At 46.2% G+C, this 13304-nt stretch overlaps 1 long non-coding RNA gene across 1 annotated transcript in view; it reads right to left on the bottom strand.

Annotated features, from left to right (window-relative positions):
- LOC138060968 (uncharacterized) overlaps positions 1–13304 on the bottom strand; it is a 115763-nt gene that overhangs the window by 29181 nt on the left and 73278 nt on the right. The window contains exons 7-9 of the long non-coding RNA XR_011134486.1: positions 9533–9733; positions 6251–6503; positions 5237–5330 (exon numbers count right to left, since the gene is read on the bottom strand). This is a non-coding gene — a long non-coding RNA (uncharacterized lncRNA). The remainder of the gene's footprint in view (positions 1–5236; positions 5331–6250; positions 6504–9532; positions 9734–13304) is intronic.

The following is a 13304-nucleotide window of genomic DNA, read 5'->3' as shown; positions in this document are numbered from 1 at the left end:
GGTGACCCAGCTCCGCCGGTGGGATCAGCGCGCAGCGGAAGCTGCTTTGCCCCCAGCTTCTCCAGGGGTTTTGCAGCACCCCAGGCAGTGCCATGAGGACAGAAGAGAGGACTTTACTCCACACGGAAACCGCTTCCGCATGATCCTCCGTGGGCCTCCACCGCGCAGCTCAGAGCGTTGTCCCTCCCCGCACCGAAAGCCCAGCGAGCCAATATCGGGAGAAGTCAAGGCTTTCGTACTTATGGTTGTGGTGTCACTAATGCCACTACAGCTTACGGTTTTGCCCGGCTGCCGAGATGGAGGGTGCTGCACAGTGCACGTATCCAACTATTCCGACAAAACCAGTCCATCCCTAGGGTCGCTGGAATAAATTTTCAGTTTAAAAATCCAGATTTCTGTTAAACCCCTTCCTCTCTGTTGCTTGGCCAGATCCTGGCTCCCTAATGATAACGAGTGCCACACTGCAAACGAAGCGGGACTTAGAGTTCCTGCTCTCCAGGGTTGGTATGGGATATATCGAGTGGTTCATTTTGATAATCTGGGCCAAACTGAAGAAATACCCAAACGAGTTACATCTGCAAAGTTCCCTTGTCATCTGTCCAAATAGTTAAGAAATAACCATAAATAAAACTCACGTAGTGCATTTCTCGTAAGGCGATTTCACGGTGTTTAAGAGAGGAGGTCGAAGCTGCCACCACATTGAAATTAAATGAGACCCACAAAGTCACCAGTAATCTAAGAATTATAACAGAGATCTTGCAACCGTCAACCCATGGAGACGACGTAACCAGAGATCAGGTTAGATCTCACTAGAGGCAGCAGGTCTCCATCACAGGGACATCTCCGTGCTCTGTGCCTGGTCCCCAGAGAAGCTGTAAAACCACACACAACCCCGGGGTGCCAGGAGCCCTCCAGAAACCACCCACCAAAACCACCGTGACGGCAGAGTGTGCATTTGCTGAAGGACTTAAGACCAAATTGAATTCCCCAGAAGAATTTAGGGCACCCGGTCACACTGGATGTTGAGCTCTTTCGAACGTCTGACTGCAGGCATTAGAACAGAGCTGCCTCTGGCAAAACACATCTCGTGGTTCTTGCCCCAACAGGGAAGGACCTATTTGAATATCTGACTTCAGCTGTATGGTGCTAAACCCTGAAAATAACTGGCCTAAGTATGTGGGAAATCCAACAACTTGAAGCCAGGGATCTTGAAGGCAGGATGAAGAGATTTGGTAGAACAAATGCTTTTCAGAGCTTGTCTGAACTGCAGGAACATGCTAAGTTCTCAACCTCTCCTCGCAGCTGTGGTTAGCTTATACTGAAGCAGCCGTTTATACAGTCACGTATAGACGACTCCACCTAGCAGTCTGTCATTTGCAAGCACATTTCAAGAGCAAGCTCAAGCTTGGTAAACTTATGATCATTACCGACTCTAATACTTCAAATGATCCACGTCCATTCTGTGCATTTCCTTCTTCAGCATAAATAAAAGTGCCAAATTTCTGTTCAAAAGTGCACGCAAGCTCAGGGAGTTAATTATTGTAATTATCAACTGAATGGACTCAGAATGCTAATCTATTATAAAGTGGTCTGTTAATTGGTGTTAAACTGTCATTAGTCTGCCATTTCCCATGTTATCAAGCTGACCTGGAGCGCAGCACCGTTGAAAAGCCAATCTATTTCTCATTTCTGGCAAAAACTAATTACAGATTTGGAGACCAAAAAAATCTGCACATCTGGAATTGAGATTATGCTAACAATAAATGAAAACATAATTCTGTTGCTTTAAATTACAGTTTTTTGACACATATGGTTCCTTACTGGTGTTCTTCCTCTCAGCGTGCCTTCCTATAGCAGCTAAAAGCAATGACAGCAAAAGGAAATACAGAAGGAATTAGCCTGCCGGATCCTGATGCTATGAATCATGCGGAGCTGAACTGAGCTCTCAGTAAGTCTCACTGGAAATACGGACCCATTCAATGTGAAGCACAGCACCAGAATCCCTGTAAGAGGACCACAGCGCATATCGTAGCATCACACGGCCTTCCCGGGAGGGCGAAAATTAAGATCTGTGTTCTGTGTCCCCAGAGAAATTGAATCCTTCAGCAGTGTTCTGATCAGTGCTCTCTGAATATATACATATATATACACCTACATATACAGACACACACACACACACGTACACACACACGCACACACTATATATATGTAGTCATATTATATACATATATATGTCATCTATTTTCATTAAGTGTGACACACAGAAAGGATCATCGAACAGCTGAGGTGGGCAGGGACCTCTGGAGATCGTCTAGTCCAACCCCTGCTCAAGCAGGGCAGCTAGAGCAGGCTGCCCAGGACCACGTCCAGTTGGGTTTGAGCATCTCTGAGGATGGAGATGCCACAGCCTCTCTGGGCAACCTGCTCCTGTGCTCAGTCCCCCTCAAAGTAAAAAAGCTTTTCCTATGTTCAGACGGACCCTCCTGCGTTTCAGGTGGTGCCTGCTGCCTCTCGCCCTAGCACTGGGCACCCCTGAAAAGAGTCTGGCCCCATCCTCTTTACCCGCTCCCAGGTGTAACCTCCCTAGACGATGGGACAGGACGGCAGACGAGGTCTCCCTTCTGCAAAGAGCTAGTCACCTTCAGCCAGTCCAGATCATCCTTCTTTGGGCTTTAATTTATAACGGAAGCGGAGACCGAACTTCGGCTTCATCATTTCTGAGAGATCGGTTACAAAATCTGGGAGCCCAGGAGGGCAACGGACTTCCCTTTAAAGACGCTGCAAGAGGGAGACGGAATTTCAATTTCAAACTCTCACCAGGGAAAGGAACGCTGCTGACTACGCGCTCTTCCCCAAAAGCGATCGTGGAAGGGACATGACCCGCCGCAGTGTTTCTCAGGGTATTTCACCTGACTGACATTTATCTACACTAATATTTCTTTCTTTCTTTTCTTTTTTTTATTAAATAGCTAACTTTAAAAGTTCAGGGGAACTTGAAATGACCTTTATATAAAGTCCAAAAATGATTCACTGCCTGAGATAATTTCAGTATGGAGAAATCTATGAAGTACTCACTCACATGGGTATTCACGTATTCTCCATGCGATAATCTCCTGAATTCACTTTGGTGCCCCTAACTGAAGAATACAGGACACAATTTCCAGATTTTAGAGATGCGTAAGATTTTGAATAGCAGAGCAGTGAATTTTCTATAGGCTAATCAAGGTCTTTTGGTGTGCAGGTCCCTTTAAAATCTGGTCTAGGGCATTCTATAAGGGAAAAAAGGCTCAGTGATTTGGAAAGCCTGTGGAAACAGTGATTTGCCATTTCCTCAGACTCCTTCCAGCATGTGTTACTGATAACTGGAAAAACAAAGCCCTTGTCACTCAGGATTATCTCCAGTTTTTCTTACTTTCCCTCATGTTCCTTGCCAGTGTACAGCTGCTGTTCCAGACCATTTATGTAGTTTTTCATTTTCTTTCTAAAATCCTTCTATCACCTGCCTTAGCATGTTGACATACTAACCAGATCACACGAGTAGAAAATGAAAAAAAAAATGTCAGTGCCATCAGTAATAAACTTAGGATTTTGATACCCTTTTCTAGAACTGGGAACCCATCTGATTCAAATGTCTGTCATTACTGATGGCTATTGCTCCTCCGTTCAGACTTTTCTCAGACATCTGACTATTTATGAGTTTCTTTCCTTACACTGGCAGAACACCTAAGTACACCTGCATAAGTGTTGTTTCTCCTCCCAGGCTCCTCAGGAAATGCATCAGCCTTCCTCTATTTGATACTGGTTACTGCCACGTAGATGCTCATCTGTAGGAAATTCCAATTTACTTTAATCTGTGCAGCCCTGTTAAGTTGATAAACTGCCTCATGTGGCAACATGCCATCCCGTTCCTTTTTTTCTGGTAGCAGATAAGCTAGGAGGCCAGCATCACTTCTGCATGGAAAAAATAACCCCAAAGCTGCCACGCCAGCAAGGTGACCTCTTTGTCAGCACCTTCCAGCTTACCTGGAAGTCAAATGAACTCCCACACTCCACCGGTACTTTTCAAAAGGCCGTAACACAGATCGTCAGTACTGTCTGTCGACTTTCAATAATTTTCTTGGCAGCAGTTGCTGCATAAAAGTCATACATACCTAAGCAACACGCTGAACATTACAGAATGGCACCACTGATCGCGTGTTTTTGGCAAGACATTAGATAACTGACAGTCCTTGGCATTTTCTCAGCCTGCTCTATTACCAGCAGAATTTATTGTTGCTGGGATACCGTCACTGGGACGCTCACTGGGCATTTTGCTTTGCTTACCTTTTACTCTTCAAAGTGATACATATTCCCCATCTTTTAATCTAATTCCTTCATTACTATTCCATCCACTGCTTGCACCTTTATAGTTTCTCCAATTGCTTTCATCTGATTTTGCTGCCTTATTTTCTGCCAGTGACTTCAAATTCTCCTTAGCTGCATGTTTCTTTTACCGCAATAAAGGAAAATAAGCCAATAAAGATGGAAGCCTAGCTCTTCTGCTCAGGAAAATGGACTCTGCAAGATACCCACCAGAGGAATCACTTGGTTAGGCTTGCAGAAGACTTCGGAGTATGACGTCAAGGACAGTGGGGAGAAGCTGTCAAAATGTCAAATGCCCATTATAGCTTTCTCTGCGCTTCAGTTAATCATGTGTGCTTTTACTTCACTTTATTGACAGGTATTGACATGGTCCAAAACAGGTATAGAGACTTAGCAAAGTCCAAAGGCAGGCTATTTGCCGTTTCAGAGGATTAAGATATTGTTCAACATACATACTCAGAGGAAAGCAACTCATCTAAGGTTCATCTTCTAGAGAACGAATAATCAAGTAGAGAAAAATCTTGTCGCATTGATCTTCAGTTTGTCCTTAATTACTTAAAAGACCAAAATCAAAATGAATAGATTTCCATAACACCATTAAGAAAGTGTTTTAGTAGAGGGAAAAGCGTTAAAAGCATTAAAAGCTCTTCCTTCATGTCTTGGGATACAATGGACTCATTGCTAGGGACATTTCACAAGTGCCAGCAATGATATTTATGGAAAAAAGGAAAACTGGAAAATGCCACAAAACACAACATTTGAGCATTTTCTGTTTCCTAAATCTGTCAGTCACAGATCTGCAGTCTTTCTTTAACAGAAGGCATGCAGAAAGCACAGGGATCTCTCATTTCTTGGATGGTTAGTCAAGACTTACTGTTCAGCAGATGCGCATAATAAGTATGTTTCTTCTGCGCAGGATAAATGTCCTTCCTTACAGGCAGCTGCTTGTGATACTCAGCTGAAGCAGCCTGTTGGGAGATCAGAGGCAGGGAAACTTAGATGACTTGCTTGTTTCTTCTGTTTCCTTTGGCAAGGAGCTGGGTGTTAATTTAAAAACAACGTGTTGGCTTTTTATGGGGTGTGTGGGCTAGCAACCTTATGCTTGCAAAGCCATGCAAGGCTGGAGGCTTTTTTTAATTTTATTTTTTACATAATCCTGAAAGCTCCACTCTCTGTGTAAAGCTCTCCATTTTCACCAATATAAATGTTGCAGAGCAGTTCCGAATTACTGGTTTGCCCCAACAGCAGCTCCTGTTGAGAGTAAGAGCTAAACTCCTAAAGTCACACTGCTTTATAACACCCAGCAACACTTTTTTCATACAAAGGAACCACATATAGTGGAACAGCCCAGTCAGCCGACATCGGCCCTTACCGGGGAGTTAATTATTTGTTACAGCTCCGTTTGCTTTTCCATTGCTACAATGGTGCCACGACTTTTCTTTCACATACATTGATTGACAGGATATATTTAGTACGTGTCCTGAGAATCTGTAAGCGTAGCTGCGTTTCCAGCTCCTCCTCTCTAACTTGGATTTCCCTGCTGTGATCCTGGGTCTGATTGATAGTGCAAACCAGTACCAGACCGACTCGATGTGCTTCGTCATGCCTAGGGCTAGCTCATTACAGGGCTTACCGGGATTTGTCCGCGTGGCGATGGGGAGCCAAGCAAGGATGAATTTACAGCATGCAGCTCCCCTCACGAATACCCTGGTGTGCTGCATAAGTGCAGGCTGGGTCACCCTCCCGGCAGAGTAAATGCCCTGCACTTGTCCAGCACTTACGGAAACCGCTTTGCCTACATTCCCTATAAAGGCAACAAAAAAAAGGGCAATTTAGATCTTGGCGGGGGCGGGGGGCAGTGTGCATGGAGGGGAGAATCAAGAATCACCTTCTAACCGGTATCCTTCTCCATTTGCTCCGTTTGCTCTCCGTTTGCTCTCTCCAGGGAGCCTGGGGGGACGGGCCCCTAATTAAAGCATTTAGCCAGGATCTGCACGGCCTCCCGCCTCGGCCGAGGAGCGGCGCGGGCGGCCCGGCTTCCTGCTCCGGCTGCACGTGCATCCACCTCCCGGGGTAAAGGAGCTCCCCGGCACGCAGGGCGCTTGGCGTCCCCCTCCGCCTTCACCAGACAGAGGCTTTGGCTGTGGAAATGAAGAAAACAGCGGGTATTGCCCCATAAAGTCTGCCACAAGGAAGCGGACAAGGAATTGGTGATGACTGGGAGGTGCTTGGCAGTTGCCACCTCCGCTAATTGCCTACGCTCACTCATTTTCCTACAGTGCGGGTAGGAGAGGAGCCCAAGGAAATTGCTGGGGCAGATCATGTACAGCTGTTTACTGAGGGCAGGTTGTAAAATTACAGGCTAGCCTGTAAGAACTGCCTGGCCCCCACAATTACATTTTTTCATGTAATAATTTCCTAATTAACAGTCTCTCCCCTTTGAAGACTTGCACTGGCAAATCGCTTTTTTTCTTTTCTGAAACAGCGGCAGAATTATTTATCCTATTTCTCCAAATGAAGGCTCATTTCATGTTCTAATGGACAACGGTAAAAATGGAACAATAAAAAGAAAATACACAAAGCTACCCCCTGCTCAGATCAGAGAGAAATTTCTCATCTTTGACACCTGCTGGCAATTAATCCCTTGCATGCTTGAATTTACAATTCGTAGCCCTCCTGCAGTGCGATTCCAGCACACAGTTCCTGTCGCCAGCCAGAGCTGGCTTCTGCTTCCGCTTCAGCCCTACCCTGGCCATGGCGATTACAAATATGACTCCTGCTCAGCGCTTCCTACAATCCATACGACTCGATGTTGCGTTCGGTTTACCAATGCTACTGCACCAGTCACTGCTCAGGAGGTTTATCTAACTTTTCTTTTTTTTTTTTTTTTCCTAGATTCCGTATTAAGGACGGGAAGTTGGGAGACACGGAGCTGTAGTCGATGCGAATGTTGGATACGGTGGCAGGTCCTACTGTCCAGCCGCTGCAAGAACCTGCCATCACGCTGCTTCCTTCCCGAGCAGTGTCCAGGGTATGCTCTGCTCCGTACGCGATGACAGGGAAGCGCGAGGTGAAAGCAGTGGCAGGGACAGCACTGAGCTGGCAAGCTACAAAAAGAGCTGGAGGGATAATATGGCAAGAAGTGGTGAAGGAAGGAAGGATTATTTTCTCCTATCTTCTGATTTCTTTTATAGTGTTCAAGGAGGAACTTCCGTCTCTCCAGTGGGGTCGTTCGGCACTTACCAACTTTGGACACCTGTTTTTATGGACCTCAGGTCTGACAGGATGGGGCCTCCTGTTTGTGGGGAGAAGACTTGCATTCTCCTACAACCTGTTGCTGCTCCACAGCACTGCAAGGACTTTTGCCTGCAGGCCAGTCAACATTAGCCTACTTTATTTTCGCTGTCACTTCCCCTTAAAAAAGTTTGAATCTGGGATCTCCCTCCGGCGTTCCTGTGTGTCTAACAGACCCACCTCCACCTGCGATCGGTGCGGACGGCAGCTCTCCAGTACTCGCCCTTCAGGCTCCTCTTGGGCTGTGCTTGTTCCTCCCCGACCTCACTTGGTGACTGCTTAAGTTATCCTATCTTAGTTGCCAATATTTTCCTTTTTTTCTAGTCCTCAACAGAAAAAAAATAGCTTTAACTTAGTCACTCCCTACAGGACCTCACTTATGATCTTCCTCCCTTGCTTATGATTAGCCGTACCTAGTGACCTGCAGTCCTCCAAAGAACTGGAGTACAAAGCAATGAAGAGCTAGAACAATGACACCAGTTAGCTATCAATTTTTTTTTAGTAAGTCCTGGAATATGGAAAGCTTCTGAGCAACCTCCTGAACCATCGAATTAACTTAACATTGCATTAAACTTCTACCCAATGCAATATTTGTTACAATTTTTGAATATATAATCAATATTTCAGTATTTGGAATATACCAATATACATTAGTATTTGAAATGTATCAATACCTCGATTTTGTCAGTTTGAAGAACATATTTCTACACTGTGTAAAACATGACTCAACTGTCAGCAACATACATAGAAAACTGCTCAGAAATATTGAATAGAAATATTGTATAGAATACTGTTCTTTGAAGTAGTCAATAGCATTTGAAGGCCACCTAGTACTTTAAAGAACAGTGTTCTGTGCAGTATTTCAAAGGACGTTTGTAGCTATTATTTCTCATTTTGCTATCAAAACCTGTAAATTTGAAATGCAATAATTATAGGAATTTGTTGCAAAAGTCTGTCAATAAAATAAATTCTGAAAGCTATCTTCACACTAAGTTATACTGAAACATTCCTTCATCTCTCTTATTTATTTAATACGTTTCTCAGGAAATTTTCTAAATATCAGGAACAATATTATTCTAAATAATCAAAAAGCCCTATAACCTCTTGAATTCTTTTCCATTAACTTACTATTATATTTCTTTGTGCTTTCTAGTGACCCTTAAATAAACTTTGCTGGGTTATTAATTAGCATGATAAACAATAGATTCACATTTCATGGGAAATTTCATGGTCAGGCAACCCACTAGAGACAGGCTGCATGTTCTGCAATATTCATGTCTGCAGTAAGCATCTAAATATCTTTGTAAAATGCATTTTCTTTAAGCAGTGTCTCCGAGAACACGTGTCAGTACATCTTCGCTTAATTCCTGATAGGCCTGTTCTTGCATTAGCATGTGTAAGATCTTAGAGAAGTGGTCTCACATGGAAGGGATAGAAAGGTTTTAAGGTTTACAATAAGAGCAGCAAGCTGGACTAATTATAGCATAGTCTGCAGCTCATACTCATAGCTTACAGACAGTAGGAACATTTGGTGTAGTGGGGAGCAACAATATACATTGCACCATTGTCACAATGAATTTCTTGTCATCCTTTTCTCAGGGCAAGTTTGTCTTGTCTCTTCTCAATTACGCTTCATTTGTTTTTATCACAAAATTTAATTTGAAGCGGTTGCTTCGCAGATGGGTTAAAGCATTGTTTATGTTTCAAGCAGGACAAGACAAAATGATTACTGGTACTGTATATAAAACTAAAACCCATTATAGTGTAGGTCTGGGAGATGATCATGGTGGGAAGATTTCAGGTACATGGGAAGTAGCAGTCTGCATATGTGTGTAGGCTGCACCTGAATAATACTTATGTCCTGCTAGGTCCATACCTGTCTGACTTGTTTTGAAAAAAGCCTGGAGAATTTCAGCTTGAGCAAGCTCTTCCCATGGTCTCATGCCGACGTGCTCTCCTTGCGACTGCCTTGAGTCATTGCAGTTCGCCTCTGACTGTGAGGCAAAGACAGCTAGCATCTGTGGCACCAGACGGGGGAGGAAAGCACCTTCCAAAATGTCCATGTTGCTGTTAAATGCTAAAAGTTAAGAAAAAAAAAAGGAGAGAGTCACAATTACAAAGCACTTGAGGAGATCTGGACGGATCCTGTGCAGCAAGAGGCTTATCTTCCAGCTGGTTCCTGTGCGATAGCTGGAAGGGAGAAGCAGGGCATGGCAGAGCACAAAGACAAAGACAAAGACAACGGCAGTGTGGTTCAGGGGAACAAGCACTAGGCTGGGAAGTGATGCAATGGTTTCTAGTCTTATTTTTGACGTTGACCTTACGGAAGCATTTAATTTAGAGGAAACCTTTCCATCCTTCACCTCCTCATCCTTCCTCACTGTCTTCCCCGTTCTGGGGAGCTTTTCATGACAGTGACTATCTCCTACAGTACGTCTGTACTATCACTAACACAGTGCAGTAGATGCTACCCTAAGTTATTTTCATCGATGAGAGAATCACTGAAGAGCTGAGGTGGGCAGGGACCTCTGGAGATCATCCAGTGCAACCGCCTGCTCAAGCAGGGCCACCTTGAGCAGGTTGTCCAGGACTGTGTCTGGTCAGGTTTTCAACGTCTCCAAGGATGGAGATGCCACAACCTCTCTGGGCAACCTGTTCCTGGGTTTGATGACCGTTGAGTAAAACCATTGCAGTGTCCCTTGCACAAGACAGGGACCACTAAAGCAGTGGCTCCGCACACGCTGGTATCTCTGCACACTTGTGTAGCAGGCACGTTTCATTTTAGGTGTCAGCCACGAATTGCTGGTAACTTATGTTAAACCGATGGCTGCTCCTTCTCATAGATCTGGCGATCTACATCTTTGCCCTCTGCTTCTCTCTTGCCATGTTCATCCCCACGTTCCCGGAGCTCTCCTGCAGCACAGGCCTGCGGGTTTGCGCGGGCGTGCACCCCTTCGTTCAGCCTGCCCGGATTTATTCCCCGGCTTGAACCGCGCTGGTTTGTCCAGGAGGGGATCGATCTGCTCCGTGGCAGAGGCACGGCTGGCCTCCTTAATCAAGCCGACTTGCATGGAGCGTTTTCCTGGCCGTACCTCGGTGGAAACCGCGGCAGCCTACGCTCGCCCGGGGCACCGGCGAAGCCTTTCCGCGCCGCGGCACCGACAGCCTCCGCCTGCCGCGGAGAAACGTGCCCCCGGGGACGCGCGGCGTTTGCCGGGAGACTCCTGAGCGGCGGAAGATGGGAAGACGGGCCCCAAGTTTCAGCAGCAGATATGCGGAAAAGAGAGAAGAGAAAAACATGAAAGGGAAGAAGGTCTATTCAGTAACACAACCGATCCCTCGGCAAAAGCTTCCCGTGCCGGACGGGGTGTCTCCGGCGGCTCCAGCAGCCAGGGAAACCCTGCGCCGGCACCAACTTCCCTTAAGCGAGTTACAGGCAATCCTTCATTTTATATCAGTACATCTACGGATGAGAATAACATTACGTACATCATTTTCTGGGAATATTCTTATACCACAATGTATCAGATAAAGCAAATATTTTAGCGATGGAAAAGAAATAACAACGCATTAAAGAAAAATCAATACACGCTTTAGAATTTTATCTTCCCGCCTTACTTGACTTTGTGTAGGCAGGCAATAACGTCCCCCCGAGCGATGGACCTGGCCCATCGCGGCGCTCGGAGAAAGCTGCCCGCACTTATTGCTGGAAGCGGCGTAAGCGGAGCAGGGGAGAAGGCAAGCTGCTCCTCGAGGTGTCAACACTTTCCTGACGGATGGGATAAAGGAGCGGAGAAGAAGCTAATTATTCTGTATCAGCCAGGCCTATATTAATCAATAGTTAATACTCACCTGAGCACGTCTGAACGGGCCCATGAAGGTGAAGACTCCCAGCTGAAACGGTGATCACACTGCAGGCCAGGCCAGGCAAAGGAACCCGCCAACCCTTTTCTAATTATTCACATAAACGATGCTTCCCGAGTTTGGTTCGCCTGGTTAAGGCGGGGATGCTCAGCGTCGCTGCCGCTCCGCGGACGAGGAGCGGCTGAAAGCAAGGAAGGTCGCCCCACCGCCCCGACGGGAACGGGCACGTTCGTGTCGGGCCTAACGAACGAGCTCCACGGGTCGGCTCTTTCTTCTGCCACCCCCCCAATTTCCTCAGGGCTAGCCGCAGAGGGGGGTTACTGCCGGAGGAGCGCGACCCGCGCGGGCAGCTTCCCCAGGCCGGGACCCTGCTGCCTTCCCGCCTCCGCTCCCCTCTGCCACGCTCGTCCCCAGCTCCGGAGAAGCTGCTGCTGCTAAGCGCTCTTATGTAGGCCACTTCGCTGCCAAAAGCGGGTCCAAAATTAGGTTAGTAAGTCAATATTTACACACAAAATGATGTGGCCGGGTTTTCTAAAGTGCTGAATACCCACCTCAGTAGTTCCCTTACATGAAACTTTATTTTTGGCTCTTTATTTTATAAGAAGAACTAACTGTAATAGATACTTCTAGCTACCATATAATTAATTCCAAGTTATATAAGCTATTCACGAATAAGCATGATTTTCCATATATTACACTTGCAAAGACAGGTTTCAGAATTGCATTGGTATTTAGTGACGAAGGCCTCAGAAATTATCAATTAATGCTCCTTGACATTTCATAATTTATATTAAACCTACTGCAGCTAACTTCGCATAACATAACTTAGAGACCCAGGCATAAAGTAGAAAGATGTGTGCAGCTCAGGAATATTATGGCTGCTTTTTATCATCTTTTTTGACACAATGCACACTGTGTATGCAACGCAGTAAGGATAAACATATATATAAAGCATGCAATTACCTCAGTTCACACAAGCTATCATATTTATGGCCACGGGCAGAGACTTAACGTAATTCATTTACTTTAGGTGCTAGAGTAAGTACATCATTATAAACCCACTAGCCAGATTATGAGACGCAAGTAGCAAGATTTGCTCCCGTCCAGCTAAGTCAGCAAAACCTCCTTATTCCGTTTCTAGCCATCCAGCGGTTGCTGCTAGGGAAAGGCTGCAGGGAAGGGCCGGGTTCAGAGCTGCTTGCCGCTGAGCAAGGGCGGCAAACGCAGCCGGGACATGTCACCCTGGGGGAAGAGACGGTCCTATCACCAGAACGCCGCGCCGTGACGCGCCAACACAAGCACTGAGCAATGGCAACGAGAAAGAGACGAGCAAACCCTTCACGCTTCGAGGCGCCAGCACCGCTGGGACGGGCCTCGTCCTCCAGAACTCGTTTTCCCGACTCGGGCACAACCGCGAGCCGCCGTTCCCTACCGCTGGCTGCAGCCAGCCGCCGGGCACGCTGCCCCTCCTGCCTGCGCTCCAGCTCCCTGCGCACCAAGGGCAAGGAGGGGCATAAACTTGGCCTGAGATTAAAAATGTTGCTCCTTTGAAAGGCATCTGCCTCCCATATCGAGCGGCTACGGATCATCCAAGGGTACGTTCTTGCAAGGAGCTGGCAGAAATATTAGGGTAAGCACCTAATGATATGCCAGTGACTCCTGGCAGGGGAAATGTTTATGCCATAGTTAGTCCTGGTCCAAATGTTTTGCTTTTCTTCAGGCTCAGCTATCCACCATGAGCTCAAGAGGACAGAGAGCCAAATTCAATATAAATTTGAACAGGG

Source organism: Struthio camelus, chromosome 14 (genome assembly GCF_040807025.1).
Source record: "Struthio camelus isolate bStrCam1 chromosome 14, bStrCam1.hap1, whole genome shotgun sequence".
Classification (NCBI taxonomy): domain Eukaryota; kingdom Metazoa; phylum Chordata; class Aves; order Struthioniformes; family Struthionidae; genus Struthio; species Struthio camelus.
This window is presented reverse-complemented; position numbering and strand designations above follow the sequence as displayed.